Genomic DNA, 17808 nt, shown 5'->3' with positions numbered 1-17808 from the left:
GCGTTCCGGTCACAATGCAACCATTCAGCATACTCTCCACTCGTACACCTGTAGAGGCTCGATAGAGTATTTGGTGACATATCAAATCTCTTCAATCTTCTGAGGAAATACTATTAATGAATTTGCTTAATGTGCCTGCTTCCTTTGTGTCTTTTGTGACAGGTGGAAGTAGGAGAGAGCGGAGAGACTAGCAGAGAGCGACGAGCTGTTAATATGGGACGCGTTGGTTGTGGGGTGGGATATACTATCAACAATCTCCAGCAATATAAAATTTGACCCACACCAACCCACAGACATCAGTCATATCCAGTGATACAGCGTGGAAACAGGCCCTTCGGCCCAACTTGGCCACACCGGCCAACATGTCCCAGCTACACTATATCCACCTGCCTGCATTTGGCCCATATTGTAATGCCTCTAAACCTGTCAAATTGTTCCTTAAATGTTGTGATAGGCTCTGCCTCAACTACCTGCTCTGGCAGCTCATTCCACACACCCACCACTGTGTGAAACTCAAATTTCACTGTGTTTAAGAAGGTACTGCAGATGCTGGAAAATCGAAGGTACACAAAAATGCTGGAGAAACTCAGCGGGTGCAGCAGCATCTATGGAGCGGAGATAGGCAACGTTTCGGGCCGAAACCCTTCTTCAGACACGTACATGGTACATGTGACAATAAACTGACCTCAATGGACCTTGACGTCAATGGTCTCTAGATTCAGTTATCAAGAAAAGGTTTGTTCAAACTTCTAGCCAAGGGTTATTTAATCACCGTTACCCCATCCTTGGTTCCACTACTCCACCTAGTATACCATGAAAAAGTTTATGAAATGATAAGCATGACCCTTGTTAGGGGACAATTGCAGCCTTCATCCACACACAAACTTGTCAAGAGACCTACTTACACACAGAGTGCTGGAGGTTTTGTACTTTCATTTGTCGAATAACAAGTCTCAGTTCTGGGTAAATAAGGAATCAATCGAGTCATATGACACCGAGCTACTCTGATAACATGAGAGAAATATCTGTTCTGGGGATGAAATTTCCTTTGTTGGTTGACACTTCTTGAAACTTGAATATTTGGGAATGTATCCCGTCACGTGGAATCCATCCCTGAGGAAAATCTACTGGCGCAGCGGTAGATTTGCTGCCTTACAACACCTGCAGCGCCGGAGACCCGGGTTCGATCCCGTACGGAGTTTGTACGTTCTCCCCGTGACCTGTGTGGGTTTCCTCCCACACTCCAAAGACGTACAGGTATTTTGGTAAATTGGCTTGGTAAATGTGAAAATTGTCCCTAGTGTGTGTAGGATAGTGTTAATATGCGGGGATCGCTGGTCATCTCGGACCCGGTGGGCCGAAAGGCCTGCTTCCGCACTGTATCTCTAAAACTAAAAACTAAAACACAGTCTCTGTGTGTTAACTCAATTTTAAATTCCCACCCCATCCCTATGGTTTACCATTTTTTCCCTCACATAATTGAAATACAAGCTACTCTATGCTAAAATAGTCCAATACTTTTGACATTGCTCCGTTGTTATCTGTGTACATTTTCGCACTTGGTCAAGGTACTGACTGGGTCACATTGGCCCTGATTCTTATGGAGTCCTAGAGTGATACAGCGTGGAAACAGGCCCTTCGGCCCAACTTGCCCACTCCGACCAACATGTCCCATCAACACTAGTTCCACCTGCCTGTATTTGGCTCATTTCCCTCAAAACCTGTCCCATCCATGTACCTGTCTCATTATTTCTTAACTGTTGTGATAGTCGCTGCCTCAATATACCTCCACTGGCAGATCGTTCCATACACCCACCACCCTTTGTGTGGAAAAAGTTACCCCTCAGCTTCCGATTAAATCTTTCCCCCTTCACCTTAAACCTATGCCTTCTGGTTTGCGATACTCTGGGCAAGAGACTCTGTGCATCGTCCATTCAACCATCTGCTGCTCATTTGAGTCTGGGCCACACCTCACCCATCTCAAATTTATATTGTTAAAATCCAAAATTGTATGCAGCAGAGAGAAATGTTGAGGGTCATTCCATTGAGAGGCCCAGATCCTGTCAATAGTAGAGTGATAATAACCCTTATCCATTCCCTTTCCCAAACCCCATGCTTCATTGCTGTGGAGGCAAGAACAATGTATTCCACTACTCATTTCAAAAGCATCTCTCTGGTTACATATTTAAACAATACCAGCGATTTACTGATGAAATACAGTTTTTCTCAGTTGTTGGACAAGAACATCGTTGACTATTTGTTTCTCATTCCTCGTGGCCTCAAAGGAGGAGAACAAAGTTAGCCTTAGTTTAGTTGTAGAGATACACTGTGGAAACAGGCCCTTCAGCCCACCGAGTCTGCGCCGACCAATGATCACCCCGTACATTCGTACTAAATCCTGGTTTCACAACCTACAAACGGGGGACAATTTACACAAGCCAATTAATCTACAAACCTGCAGGCCTTTGAAATGTAGGAGGAAACCTGAGCACCCGCAGTAAACCCACGCGGTCACCGGGAAAACGTACAAACTCCATGGTCAGGATCGAACCCGGGTCTCTGGCGCTGTAAGGCAGCAGCTCTACCGCTGCGCCACCGTGATGCGCTGTGTTACGATGGCCGGGTGCCTCGATGGGTCATTTCAATGAGTATAAACCATTACACGGGCGGTCTGGAGTCACATAGAAGGCAGGCACTGGGTAAAAGTAGCAGTTTTTCTTAAAGGCTATTACTGAATTAGATATGTAGGAAAGAACTGCTGATGCTGGTTTAAATCGAAGGCAGGCACAAAATGCTGGAGTAACTCAGTGGGACAGGCAGCATCTCTGCCTGTCCCGCTGAGTTACTCCAGCATTTTGTGTCTACTGAGTTAGATCGTTTTCTACTGTGAGATATCCAATAGTTTCCACCGGTTTCCTCAATGCATTTAATTTGAAATCCACAGCAGCCGTGGTGAAATTTGAACAAAGATCCCCCGAGGATGAGTTCAGGGCCTAGATCACTAGCAGAGTTATTTAACCAATGCATCAACGTACCCCTGGGAAGAGTGAAATTAACCCAGAACATTCTCAAAGTAACAGCAGCTTAACATTAGGAATTTCAAGTTGATGGACTGACAGATACAGCTTAGAAACAGGCCCTCTGGCTTATTCAGTCCTCGCTGATCATCCATCACTCATGGAACCTTGCAAACCCAGGACGCCACGTTCAAACACTAAGAATTTTTATTTTCTGCTTGATTAACCTACCCTGGTATGAATTTTCTCAGCACATTGCAAACCTTGCCCATGTCCATCGAGTTCTATGTTATCCTACTTTTACATATATATTCGCTACACTCCAGAGAGCAATGTACGGAGGCCAACTAAAGGGCCTGCCCCACTTTCACGACCTAATTCACGACCTCTGCCGAGTTTGCCCTTGACTCATACTCGCAGCATGGTCGTCACGAGGTCGTAGGTAGGTTGTGATGCTAGTCGTAGGTACTCGTGGCATCAAGTAGTTCGGGACGTTTTTCTAGCCTGATGAAAAATCTCCACGAGTAAAAAAGGTCGTGAATCAGGTCGTGGAAGTGGGACAGGCCCTTAAGAGTACAAACCCGCACGTCTTTGGGATGTGGGAGGAAACCGGAGCACCCGGAGGAGATCCACGCCATCACAGTGAGACTGAACGTGTAAACTCCACGCAGACAGCACCCTAGGTCAGGACTGAACGCGGATCTCTGGTGTCGTGAGGCAGCAGCTCTACCAGCTGCACCCACTGTGCAATCCCCACATACAATGGTACTCATTTGAAACTCAGCAACAAAACAATGCCAAATGATAATTAATTTGAAATGTTGCCTTATTCAATTTCTCTGGAATGGAAGGGAACAGGAGAAATTTAAAACCAAGGACTGAGAGGAAAGTGTAATAGAATAGGTTGTGTCCATTTTGGAAAAGTGCAGTCTTTTTTGATTCAATTCCCCTTTAAATAGAACAGACAGAGACCACGTGAAAACCCAAATGTACCTCATGGCTCCAGATTTCTGAGTTTTCCTTCTCCTTTCCGAAGCTGTCACAGTACCCTCCTGTAATTAAAAAAAAACCATGTAACGTAAACCTGCTTTTGTACATGTATCTCTCTCTGCACACATTGACATTTATGATTCCACAAAATCCGTTGCCTGGTAACGAGCATTTCACATTCACAAGGTAGAACATATCTCACTTTGCAGTGTAGCATTAAAAAAAACACTTTCTCCTTTGGACCCGTTTACAAACTCAACAGTGAACCAAAGCATTGTGAAGAAAGTACAGGGCCTCACATGCTTCCTCATGCCATTCTGACTTGTGTTCCACTTAACACTTGTTAACTAAGATCACAGATTTCTCCGGGACATTTCCACTCTATCAATCAAGGCACAATCATGTGCACAAGAGCTCAAACTCAAAAGTGCAAAGAATTTTACCAAATAGAAGTTTAACTTAAAACTGCATTTCTCCTTTGACAGACTTTTGCCATGCTTAACCGCTTAATGAGACCTTTAGCCTTCAGTGCTACAACACAGAATGAATGAATAAGTTTATTGGCCAAGTATTCACATACAAGGAATTTGCCTTGGTGCTCCGCCCGCAAGTGGCAACATTTCATACCGTGACAGTTAGGAATGACACATAAAACATTGAACATTAATAATAAAACATTATTGATTAAACATGTAAATTAAATAAAATACCAAAGCAAAAGGAGGCTACAGATTTTTGGTTATTGAGTAGAGCTATTCAACAGCTGTTTTTATGTCTGGCTGTGGCAGCTTTGACAGTCCGGAGTCGCCTTCCAGAGGGAAGTGATTTTACAACTCCTTCAGGTCTTTCAGCTCAACAAGTCCATCCAGACCAGTGATCATCCCATACACTTGCACTATCCTGCAAGTGTAGGGTCAATTTACAATTTTTACCAAAGCCAATTAACCTCCAAACCTGTACATCTTTGGAGTGTGGGAAGAAACTGTTGCACCCGGAGAAAACCCATGTGGTCACAGGGGGAACGTAGAAAGTCCATATGGACAGCACCCGTCGTCAGGAACCCGGGTCTCTGGCGCTGTAAAGCAGCAACTCTACCACTGCGCTGCCCTCTTATATTTAAACAAATTATTCTGTCAATGGTAACTTCTATGTGATTAAGTGATAAAGTGATTTATTGACAGTGAATGGAAAGAAAAGTGAGTTGTGTTGACATTTCAAGACAGAATCCCATGAAAACTTCAAAACGAATTGAGTAAACTTATCATACAAAGGCTTGCCTTTATTGAACACTTTTCATGACCCTAATGATCTACTAAAGCTAGTTACAACCTGTGATGAATGGACGTGTACTCCACAAAGATGTGTGGGAAGCATAGAAGGCGATTAGCACACGGCAAGCTTCCACAAAGAACAGAGCGATGGTCCGACTACATTGGTTGAGTATCAAATATTGGCCAATGTTGGTCGAGTTTGAGCCCTTGTGCACAATTGTCAGAGTGGAAATATCCCAGAGAATTCAGTGAGATTGGTTAAAAAGTGTTTAATGGACCACAAGTGAGAATGGCATGGAGAATCATGCGATGCCCCATGCTTTCTTCACAAAGTTTTAGTTCCCTGTTGTGTTCAGAAACAGGGGACCAATATTTGATCAATATAGACAATAGATAATAGGTGCAAGAGTAGGCCATTTGGCCCTTCAAGCCAGCACTGCCATTCAATGTGATCATGGCTGATCATCCCCAATCAGTACCCTGTTCCTGCCTTCTCCCCATATCCCCTGACTCCGCTATTTTTAAGAGCCCTATCTAGCTCTCTCTTGAAAACATCCAGAGAACCTGCCTCCACCGCCCACTGAGGCAGAGAATTCCACTGACTGCTGAATTCCACAATATCTGCTGAAACCCCACTGCACTGGAATTTAGAATTTAGAAGGGATCGTATAGAAACATATAACATTCTTAAAGGTTTGGACAGGCTAGGTGCAGGAAAAATGTTCCCAATGTTGAGGGAGTCGAGAACCAGGAGCCACAGTTTAAGAATAAGGGGTAGGCCATTTAGGACTGAGATGAGGAAAAACTTCTTCACCCAGAGAGTTGTGAATCTGTGGAATTCTCTGCCACAGAGGGCAGTGGAGGCCAATTCACTGGATATTTTCAAGAGAGAGTTAGATAGAGCTCTTAAAGATAGCGGAGTCAAGGGATATGGGGAGAAGGCAGGAGCGGGGTACTGATTGTGGATAATCAGCCATGATCATAGTGCATGGCGGTGCTGGCTCAAAGGGCCGAATGGCCTACTCCTGCACCTATTGTCTAATATTCCCATCTGCCTCTATCATTGTCCATCATGTTTGAAGGTATCTCAGCAAATAATGTAATCTCTATCTCACCGAATTTCATGGATTTAAATCTGAAATTGATTTTTTTTTAGACACGGTAAGAATCACAGGATGTGGTGAACAGGCTAGATGGCGGATTAGGCTCAAAATGGCCCGTGCCCTGTCCGAATGATAAAGCAAGTTCAAGTCTCGCCCGTGTTCTGTATCTCGGGTACAAATTAATTTATTTTTGAGATTTTCATTGAATGTGACAGTTCCAACAATTTTCATCATTATTATCCTCAGGACAACAGTTAAAATAAGAACTTGGATGATAACACTGCTTACAAATCTGTCAGGCATTGCGCAGATGGATTGTAAAATGTTATGTGTGTTTTTATTCCTTGGCAACATGGGAAAGGCTTCAAGTTTGTCACTATTTAAAATACAACTCAAAGTTGCATATACGACCGAAATGTAAACGAGGAGACTAGAGTATAATAAATATTGGACTTAATTATTTCAAAGGTAAAAGCCTTGGCAAACTTTAGATCTAATAGATAGAAACATGGGAAATATAGAAAATAGGTGCAGGAGTTGGCCATTCGGCCCTTCAAGCCAGCACCTCCATTCAATATGATCATGGCTGACCTGCTTTCTCCCATATCCCTTGATTCCGTTAGCCCGAAGAGCTATACCTAACTCTCTCTTGAAAACAGCCAGTGAATTGGCCTCCACTGCGTTCTGTGGCAGAAAATTACACAGATTCACAACTCTCTGGGTGAAAAGGTTTTTCCTCATCTAAATGGCCTACCCCTTATTCTTCCACTGTTAACAATTGCTGGATTTCTGAAGTGACAGTCACCCAATCATTCAGCTATTAGGCTTTTGTTAGTTGAAAGCATTTCAGGATAGGATCTGTATAGCAAATGGCTAATGGGTTTAATTTCATTCTGATAGGCATAAAGTACGGATTCATACAAATTCACGGCAGCGAAGAGGTCATATTCTGAAAAGAGCTTATTTACACTAATTGCACCCAGCAGTTTTTTGTAAATTCATTAAAGATAGACACAAAATGCTGCAGTAACTTGGTATGTTACAATACTTACCTTCAGCGGCGCTACAATTCTGCCACTGGCCGTGTGCGCGATTTTGGCGTGTTTGAGGGGAGGGGGGGGGGCGGGGTTAAAACGCGGTTTTCTCGTCCTTGATTATATTTTGTTGGAGTGCAGGTTTCGGCTGAGGAATCGTTCCGCCGGCCGTTTTTTTTTGTTTTTTTTTAAATTCGCCCGACAAGTTAATCGCTGGAGTGATTTTAAAATCAGCTTCTGAAGCCGTCAACACCGACAACGGGGACGGATTTTACGTAGGGGACAGGTAAAAGAAAGTAGTTTATTTTTATGTATAAAAGTGTTTCTTAAGATGCATTTAATTCACATTTTAAGTAGCGAAACGGTGATTCCCCCCCCCCGAACGAACCAGCAGTGTTTTTGCTGCCGATACGGGTTTAAATCCACCGCAACCGCAAAATTCCAATTGATAGCGTTCCAGAAAACCCCACTCGCAAGCTGATTTAAATGGCCATTAATTTACATTAAATTCCTTCCATTTGGCCTATAAACCCATGACAATGAGATTTAAAAATTATGTTATATTGTGAATTCTTGTGTGAATGTTATTTGGACACTTAGGCTATTTAAAAATGTTAATCTATTCTTAAGAAATGGATGTTTAGATCTAGTAATTGAATTTTGTAATTAGCTACAATTAGGTAACTAACTAATTATATGCTTTAATTTCAAGTTATCTTACTTAAAGATTGTTTCATATTTGTTTCAGAATGCTTCAATCTATAATAACTGAACATTTCTTTCAGTTCTCTTAATTTTTAAGAAAGTTATGGGCTTTTGACTGTTCTCGATCACAGCTTTTGTGTTAAGTCAATGAAAAAGCAATAGGGAACAAGATGCTGATTTCCGAGTATGAAAATGGCCATAACTTTTTTAATACTGAAGATATGAAAGTGAATTAGGTGTTAAATTAAACTCCTTTTTATGCTTTATCTGATGGGATAAATCACAGACTTGATTTTCAAAATCTCAAAATGTTGCAACATTGCTACAGTAACTCAACGGGTCAGACAGCATACCTGGAGAATAGGTGATGTTTCGGGTCGAGATCCTTCTTCAGCAGCATTATATGCTTTGCACCAATAACAACAAGGGTGTTTATTTGGCATATGCCGCAGATGTGAAAAGGAGCAATGGAATTATTACGTTTAAGAAGGAACTGCAGATGCTGGAAAAATCGAAGGTAGACAAAAAATGCTGGAGAAACTCAGCGGGTGAGGCAGCATCTATGGAGCGATGGAATTATTACATGCTGCAACTTTATACGCAACAACTATTATAAATATACAATTAAAAAAGTTATGATAATGCAAAAACAAAGTATTCATGCTGCAAGAAAACTGTGCCTTGTGTGATCAAGAAACATCTAGACATTCAAATTGAGATCATTGCACAATTGGGAAGGAGAGGGCCAGATATTCCCTGTAGACCTATCTTACTTTGCAAGGGTCTCCGAACCGACCCCACAACCTTTACTGTTGGCTGTTAAAATAATCCTAGAATCCCAATGCGATTCCCAGCTGAGTCAGGCAGGGTTCCTTTTACGTAGAAACATGCCACTACAGTAGTGATAGATGCATTAAAGCAGAAGATGGACAGAAAATGCTGGAGTAACTCAGCAGGGCTGGCAGCATCTCTGGAGAAAAAGGATAGGCGACATTTCGGATCAGACTCAGAGTCAGGGAGAGGGGAACACAGGAGGTATGGGAAGGTACAGGACAAAGCAGAACCTGCATTGATGACGCTGAAATGGTGGAGCCCACAATGGTCCGTTGTTGGCTGGGGAACGAGGTGATAACGAAGTAATGCAAATGGTGACGTTAGCAAGAGGACTAGGGTGGGGGTGGAGCTAAATTGAACTGGTGAAAATGCGTGCAGATCTATCAAATGCTCACCATTCTTGCAGCTGCCAAGCGTGGTCGATTAAAATTAATCCACAACCTCAACCAGATCTCCATGCAGATTGTGGTATGAAGGTAAAAATCGCGGTGACTTTTATATTTTCTGCAACCCGCATTTGAAACGTAGCTAGAAGTCGTATTTAAATGGCCCTTCGTTGTATCTTTAGTTATATACAAAGCCCCCCTGCACACATGCAGTTAGTTAGAAAGTAATATTACTGTTACAGAGCCAAGCACAGCAGCCAAATTGCACACAGCAAGGCAAGGTCTCATAAACCACAAATGAATGGATGACTCAACAATCTCTTTGTGACGGTTTTCTCTGAGAGGGATTTTGGCCACAATACCAAAATGACTCCGTCATCTTCAAATGACAGCCTAGACTAGAGGTTTTGGAACCATTTGCCTTGAGAAGTCAGATAAGATCTCAGTTTAACTGGAAAGATGACAGTAACGGCACACTTTCACTCATGTCCCAATGTTTGGCCCTGATTACAAGCTTCCTTCTTTATGCTGCTAGATCCTAGCATTTCCTGATTCAGAGAAGAGAGCCTTGCCAACCGAGCCAAACCAACATCACAAGTAGCTTTAATATCTCCATTAATTGGATTTATTAATATTAATATTCTCCCCAGTGAAATACCAAGAGGTTTCCAGTGGACCTTGGCTTGGACAATGTGGGCAGCATATGTTGTACCTATAGACCAGACCACGTTGACATCTTAATTCTGAGACTTATTTCGCTTCAGTCCACATGTTAGGAAAGCTCATTTTATGTGTCTATTTTTTCCTGAATGTATGATATGGCTTTGAGTCATGTAGAAGCTCTTTCTCACTGAATGGCTGTTAACACAAGCAAAACCAAGACCAAAACAAGCCTTGCCTAAAATGCAGATTAGATCAGGAAGACCAACAATCAGAGCACGCATAAAAGCAAGCTTCTCTTTAGTTGAAATGTGTAAGAAGAAACTGCAGATGCTGGTTTAAACCGAAGATAAGACACAAAAAGCTGGAGTAACTCAGCGGGACAGGCAGCATCTCTGGAGAGAAGGAGTGAGTGACGTTTCGGGTCGAGACCCTTCTTCAGACCCATTCCTTCTCTCCAGAGATGCTGCCTGTCCCGCTGAGTGACTCCAGCTTTTTGTGTCTACTCTTTAGTTGAGCTTAGTTTAATTTAGAGATATGGCATGGCAACAGGCCCTATGGGCCACCGAGGCCACACTGACCCATGCACACTGGTTCTATATTATCCCACTTTCACATCCACTCCCTACACACTGGGGACAATTTACGGAGGCCAGATAACCTACAAACCCACAGGCCTTTGGAATTTGGGAGGGAGCCGGAGGAAACCTGTGCGGTCACAGGGAGAATTTGCATTTCAGGTGGGCCGTCTTCAGTGTTTGGAGACCTGTTGCGTGTTCACTAAGCAAAATAATTAGGAAGTGAAAACAAAAGGTAGCATGCTCCCTAATTAAATTCAACAATTAAAAACATTAGGCAAATTAAAAAAACAAACACATATCTTGAAGGAAATATATATTCTTTTAAGGCAAAAAAAAAAACAGCACAGGGGAAACGGTCCAACCAAGGATTATAGGCAACATTAAATATAATATTACATCTGAGGGAATAATTCATAAATTTGCCAGAAAAAGCAGGAAGCCTGAGGATTGGAACTATTTCAGAATTCAAGGATGGTCATGAATTTGGTAAAGTAACATAAAATGTGAGGGTAGAGAGAAACATAAAAGCAGATGCATAAAAGCAGGAGAAGTAACGGCAGACAAGGTAGTATTTGTAAAGGGAATAAGGAAATGGCAGATAGAGTTTAATGCTGATAAATGTGAGGTGTTACACCTTGGCAGGACAAATCAAAATAGGACGTACGTGATAAATGGTAGGGAATTGAAGAATACAGTTGAACAGAGGGATCTGGGAATAACCGGGCATAGCTCCTTGAAGGTGGAATCTCATATAGATAGGGTGGTAAAGAAAGCTTTTGGTATGCTAGCCTTTATAAATCAGAGCATTGAGTATAGAAGCTGGGATGTAATGTTAAAATTGTACAAGGCATTGGTGAGACCAAATCTGGAGTATGGTGTACAATTTTGGTCGCCCAATTATAGGAAGGATGTCAACAAAATAGAGAGAGTACAGAGGAGATTTACTAGAATGTTGCCTGGGTTTCAACAACTGAGTTACAGAGATAGGTTGAATAGGTTGGGTCTTTATTCTCTGGAGCGCAGAAGGTTAAGGGGGGATTTGATAGAGGTCTTTAAAATGATGAGAGGGATAGACAGAGTTGATGTGATCAAGCTTTTCCCTTTGAGAATAGGGAAGATTCAAACAAGAGGACATGACTTCAGAATTAAGGGACAGAAGTTTAGGGGTAACATGAGGGGGAACTTTTTTACTCAGAGAGTGGTAGCGGTGTGGAATGAGCTTCCAGTGGAAGTGGTGGCGGCAGGTTCGTTGGTATCATTTAAAAATAAATTGGATAGGCATATGGATGAGAAGGGAATGGAGGGTTATGGTATGAGTGCAGGCAGGTGGGACTAAGGGAAAAAAGTTGTTCGGCATGGACTTGTAGGGCCGAGATGGCCTGTTTCCGTGCTGTAATTGTTATATGGTTATATGGAAATGACAAATTACCTAATAAACGTTGTCTGCCTATCTTCATGGACGTAAACAAATTCTCTGACACACGGAAGAAACATGGTTGAGTATAAACGAGGATGTAAAGGAGATAAGTCAAAAAAAATCACGAGAAACACTAATGAGTCTGAAACCTGAAAAATTCATGGAGCTAATGATCTATCTCCCAGTATTTTGGAAGAGGTGTCTATGGAGATATTGGAAGCCCTGCTTATCATTTGGAATTGTGTTGGTATTTGTTTATCATTGTCACCTGCACCAAGATACAGCAAAAACCGCTTGTTCTGCATGCTATCCAGGCAAATCATACTGTATGCGCGGACAATCAAACCATACATGGGTACAATAGGTAGGGCAATAAGAGAAAATAGACAGATCACACAATACGATGCTACAGCTACAGAGAAAATGCATCCAAAAAAATTTCAAGGGTCGCAACAGGGTAGATTGGAGGATCAGGAATACATCTTTACTTTAGAGAGGCCCGCATAATGTTCTGCTAAGAGCAGGAATAAAAGCTGTTGAAATGCAAAAAAATAATAACGTGAGGAGAGACAACATAGTGCAAGGGTCTAAAAGGAAATGGTTCACTAACTTGTCGGGGTTTCTTGGGGATGTACTTAATGTAGTCGATGAGGTGGGAGGGCATGAATGAATGTGATTTAATTTAGATTATCAGAAAGCTTTCAACAAACGTCTGCTTAGGAGGTTACTAAACTAAGTTAGATAGATGAAGTGAAGCCAATAATATCAGTCTGAATTGAGAGTGTGTTAACATATCGATTGCAAAGTGTTGGAGTAAGTAAGTCTTTCTTGGGTTGCCAGATAGTGACTAATGCACTGCCACTCAGTTTAAATTATATTTCCAGGGTTGCTGATGACAAAATAAGTGGGAATATGAGTGGTGCGGCACGGTGGCGCAGCAGTATAGTTGCTGCCTTACAGCGCCAGAGACCCGGGTTCGATCCTGATCCTGAGTTTGTACGTTCTCCCCGTGACCTGCATGGGTTTTCTCCGAGATCTTCGGTTTCCTCCCACACTCCGAAGACGTACAGGTTTGTAAGTCAATTGGCTTGGTATCAATATAAAATTGTACCTAGCGTATGCAGCATGGTGGAATTGTGCGGGGATCATTGGTAGGCGTGGATTCGGTGGGCCACTAAACTAAACTAACAAAATGTTACCGATTCTTCTTCTCCAGAGAGGCCTCAGCAGATCTGGGGGAAGGTTGACATTGCAAATGCCAATCCTCTATTGTTTAGAATTTTGAAGGGTTTGATAGTGTGGGTGTGGGAGAAATGCACTTTTGGCTGAAGAGGGATCATAGTCTCACAATAAGGCAGAGGTTATTTCGGACTGAAATGAGCACAAATCATATAGGAACAGTAATTTTCCTTTCCCAAGTAGAACAATGAAACCAATGAGATTGTATCAATATGTTACAGTGCCCTCAATAATGTTTGGGACAAAGACCCATCATTTATTTATTTGCCTCTGTACTCCACAATTAGAGATTTGTAATATATAAAAAAATCACATGTGCTTAAAGTGCACATTGTCAGATTTGAATAAAGGCCATTTTTATACATTTTGGTTTCACCATGTAGAAATTACAGCTGTGTTTATACATAAAATAGGATGACCAGGTTACAGTTTACCAAGAAGAGCAACCACAGTTCTGGAAAAAGGACTTTTGGACAGATGAGATGAAGATTAACTTATATCAGAGTGATGGCAAGAACAAAGTATGGAGGAGCGAAGGAACTGCCCAAGATCCAAAGCATACCACCTCATCCGTGAAACACGGTGGATGGTGTGTTATGACCTGGGCATGTATGGCTGCTGAAGATACTGGCTCACTTGTCTTCATTGATGATACAACTGCTAATGGTAGTAGCATAATGAATTCTGAAGCAAATAGACACCTCGAATCTGCTCAAGTTCAAACACATGCTTTGCTGTGTCCCAAACATTATGGTGCCCTGAAATGGGGGGACTATGTATAAACACTGCTGTCATCTCTACATGGTGAAACCAAAATGTGTAAAAATGGCCTTTATTCAAATCTGACAATGTGCACTTTAACCACATGTGATTTTTTTCTATTACAAATCTCAAATTGTGGAGTACAGAGGCAAATAAATAAACAATGGGTCTTTGTCCCAAACATTATGGAGGGCACTGTATGATAATTAGTTGTTTCATGGTCACCATTATACAAGCAGTTCAACAACATCTTTAATTAATTCATTCATTTATTCATTGAAAATAAATTGAATTTATATTCCCCAGTTGCCATGGTGAATTTCAACTCAAATCTCCAGATTAATAACTCTGTTCTCTCGACATTAGACCATGTAATTTGACCACTGTACCACCATATTTTAATATGTTCAGTGCATACATTGGCATGGTTAAAAAGAGGAATATGAGGATTACTTTCAAATTCAAAATTGCTGCCTCTCACGCTGGATAAGCCAAAGCCTTCAGCGTCATTGGATGTACGGGGGGGACCCTGGGGCTAATTATGTCGGTCAATGATAATAGCTTCAGGTAATTCGCCTCCATTAACTGAAGGGAGAGGTTGAGCAGCATCCAGGTAATGAAAGATATACAACCAAATAATTATGGCGGTGTTACCAAAAAAAAGTGCTGGGGTAACTAAGCAGGTCTAGACCTGAAACATCATCTATCCATGTTCACTGGTGATGTGGTCTGACTCGCTGAGTTAAGGGCCTGTCCCACTGTACGAGCTAATTCAAGAGCTCTCCCGAATTTAAAAAAAAAATCAATCTCGTGGTAAGCACGTAGTATGTACGTAGCGGGTACATCGGAGCTCGGGACGTCTCTTAGTGGCTCGTAACGCTAACGGCGGGTAATCGGGAAACTCGGTAAGCTCAGGAAGACTCGTGAAGATTTTTCAACATGTTGAAAAATGTCCACGAGAGCCCCGAGTACCTATGAGCGGCTATTACCGTAATTCTCCAAGTTCGAATTAGGGGAAACTCGGGAGAACTCTTGAATTAGCTCGTACAGTGGGACAGCCCCATTGCTCCAGCACTTTGTGTCTGTTTTCTTTATAAACCAGCATCTGCAGCTCTAATGGCGCGACTCACCTGTTGCAGCGGCCCCTACAGCCTGTCTGTCTTTTTTTAATTTTTTGTCTAGTTAAATGTAGTGTTGGTGTTTTTTAATACTGGTTTTAAATGTGTATTTGTGGGGGGCGGGGGGGGGGGGGGAGGGGGAAACTGTTTAAAATCTCTTCCCTGTCCGGGAGACCCGACCTTTTCCCTGTCGGGTCTCCGTTGTCGTTGGGGCCTAGCACCGTGGAGCGGCCTCCAACCTGAACGACCCGGGGGCTCGGGAGACTGCGGAGCTGCGGACTACTCACCATCGTGGGGCTGGCCGGCCTCGGAGCGTGGGGAGCGGTGGTGACTCGCTGCTGCGACTCGACTCCTGGGGCTCGGAGGCTCCAGCAATGCAGCCGCAGGTCCGGTGGACTGGGACATCAGGAGCTCGCGGGTCCGGGGGGAGAGAGAGACCGCTTCCCGGAGCTCCCGCAACGCGACTTCTCCAGCCCGTGTCGCGGGGTTGGAACGACCCGGAGCGGGGACTTACATCGCCCGGCGCGGCTTCATGGCCGTGGGACATTCCAGCGCCCGCCGGGGGCTCCAACATTGTGACTTTTAGACCGGGAGCGGGGCCATAAATCGCCCGGCACGGCCTAAAATGGCCGTGGGACTTAGCATCGCCCGCCTGGGGCTTGGATATCGGGAGAGAAATGGAGAACAGGGGAGAGAAAAGACTTTGCCTTCCATCACAGTGGGTTCACTGTGATGGATGTTTGTGTGAATTAAATTGTGCGTATGTCTGTAGGAAATTGTCTTTGTTTGTATGGCTGTGGAAACGGAATTTTGTTTGAGCCTCACTGAGGCTCAAATGACAATAAATGGTATTGTATTGTATTGTATTGTATTGTATTGTATTGTATTGTCCCACTTAGGAGACCTGAACGTAAACCTCTGGAGACTTTGCGCCCCACCCAAGGTTTCCGTGCGGTTCCCGGAGGTTGCAGGTGGTTGCCGGAGGCTGCAGGTAGTGGAAGCAGGTAGGGAGACTTACAAAGACCTCCGGGATCCTCCGGGAACCGCACGGAAACCTTGGGTGGGGCGCAAAGTCTCCAGAGGTCTCCGTTCAGGTTTCCTAAGTGAGACAGGGGCTTTAAGTTTCTAAATGTTAGCTGTGTGATCTCGAACAAGATGTACTTCAATGATCTGTTTAACACCGCGTCCTCACATGACACAGAGAGCCATGGAACTTGTAGGCACAGAAGGTCTATTCAACAAATCAAGTCAGTGCTGAGCTTTTGTCGAACAATTTCATCAGATCCATTTCTTCATTCTTTCTCCTTAACGTTGCACGCTATTTTCCTTCAACTGCTGATCCAATTCTCCATCAATAGTCCTGACTGACTCGGTTCGCACTAACCTCACCATGAGTTCCAGCTCAAAACCTCGTTGCATAAAATTGCTTGATACATTGATTGTAAACTACAGCATGGAAACAGGCCCTTCGGCCCGACGCGTCTATGTCGATCATTGATCACCCATTCACACTAGTTCTATGTTATCTCACTTACACATCCACCCCGACACCCAGAGGCAATTTACAAAGGCCAGTTAACCTACAAACCCGCATGTCTTTGGGATGTAGGAGGAAACCAGAGCACCTGGAGAAGATACATGCTATCACGAGGAGAATATGCAAAGTCCACACAGACAGCATCACAGGTCAGGATTGAACCTGGTTCTCTGGCGCTGTGAGGCAGCAGCTCTACCTGCTGCTACCAGTGCCACCATTAAAATAATGTTTATTTCAACACAGTTCACACCAGAAGCTAAGCACCAATCCGTGTTAGGATATTATTCTTAGATACCAACCAGCAACAGAAATGATCCCTAAAAGGTGTTCACATTAAACATTCATTTTCATTTCCTGTCCTGACTGCACTGCGCTCTACTCTGCCAGCTGGACAAGGCTTACATTGTTGATTTGTTTACTCAAACCTTGCCGTGCAACTTTTTCTTTCCGTTTGCCCACTTTTCAGGATTCAGGCATAGCTGGCAAGGCTGGTTACCAAAGCTGGTTACCAACGTAGCTATCCACGGGCAGCCCTGGGGGATTTCTGGGCACTGGGCACCGCGGGGGGTTGAATGCATCCTTGACAAGGATTGTAAGATAGTTGTATAATAGTTTACTGTTTGTCTTTTATTATGGTGGTGGGTTCTGCTTTGATTTATTGTAAATATTATTTTAATATTTGAATAAATATTTTTGATTTAAAAAAAAAAGCTGGTTACCAAGCTCACGGAACTGGGTCTCTGCGCATCTCTCTACAATTGGATCCTTGATTTCCTTATCCACAGACCACAGTCTGTTCGAATTGGCAGAAATACTTAATCCTCAGTGACAATCAGTACGGGAGCACCTCAAGGCAGCATGCTCAGCCCCCTGCTCTACTCACTCTATACTCATGACTGTGTAGCCAGACATAGTGCGAACTCCACCTTCAAGTTTGCCGACGACACCACTGTTGTGGGACGAATTACAGATGGTGATGAGTGAGAGTAGAAATGTGAGATCGACCGATTGACCAAATGGTGCCAGCGAAACATCCTGACTCTCAACACCAGCAAAACCAATGAACTGATTGTGGACTTTGGAAGAGGAAAGATGAGGACCCACAATCCCATATCAATGGTGGAGAGAGTCAGAAACTTCAAATTCCTGAGTGT

The 17808-nt window shown here is 43.2% G+C and overlaps 1 protein-coding gene across 1 annotated transcript in view; it reads right to left on the bottom strand.

Moving 5' to 3' along the window:
* The window catches only part of thra (thyroid hormone receptor alpha), a 403335-nt gene that overhangs the window by 261586 nt on the left and 123941 nt on the right, over nucleotides 1-17808 (bottom strand). The window contains exon 2 of the mRNA XM_033035055.1: nucleotides 4011-4069. The gene's annotated coding sequence lies outside the window, so the exon portion shown is untranslated. The remainder of the gene's footprint in view (nucleotides 1-4010; nucleotides 4070-17808) is intronic.

Source organism: Amblyraja radiata, chromosome 16 (assembly GCF_010909765.2).
Source record: "Amblyraja radiata isolate CabotCenter1 chromosome 16, sAmbRad1.1.pri, whole genome shotgun sequence".
NCBI lineage: Eukaryota > Metazoa > Chordata > Chondrichthyes > Rajiformes > Rajidae > Amblyraja > Amblyraja radiata.
The sequence above is the reverse complement of the archived record's forward strand: the minus strand, read 5'-3'. Positions and strand labels throughout refer to the sequence as shown.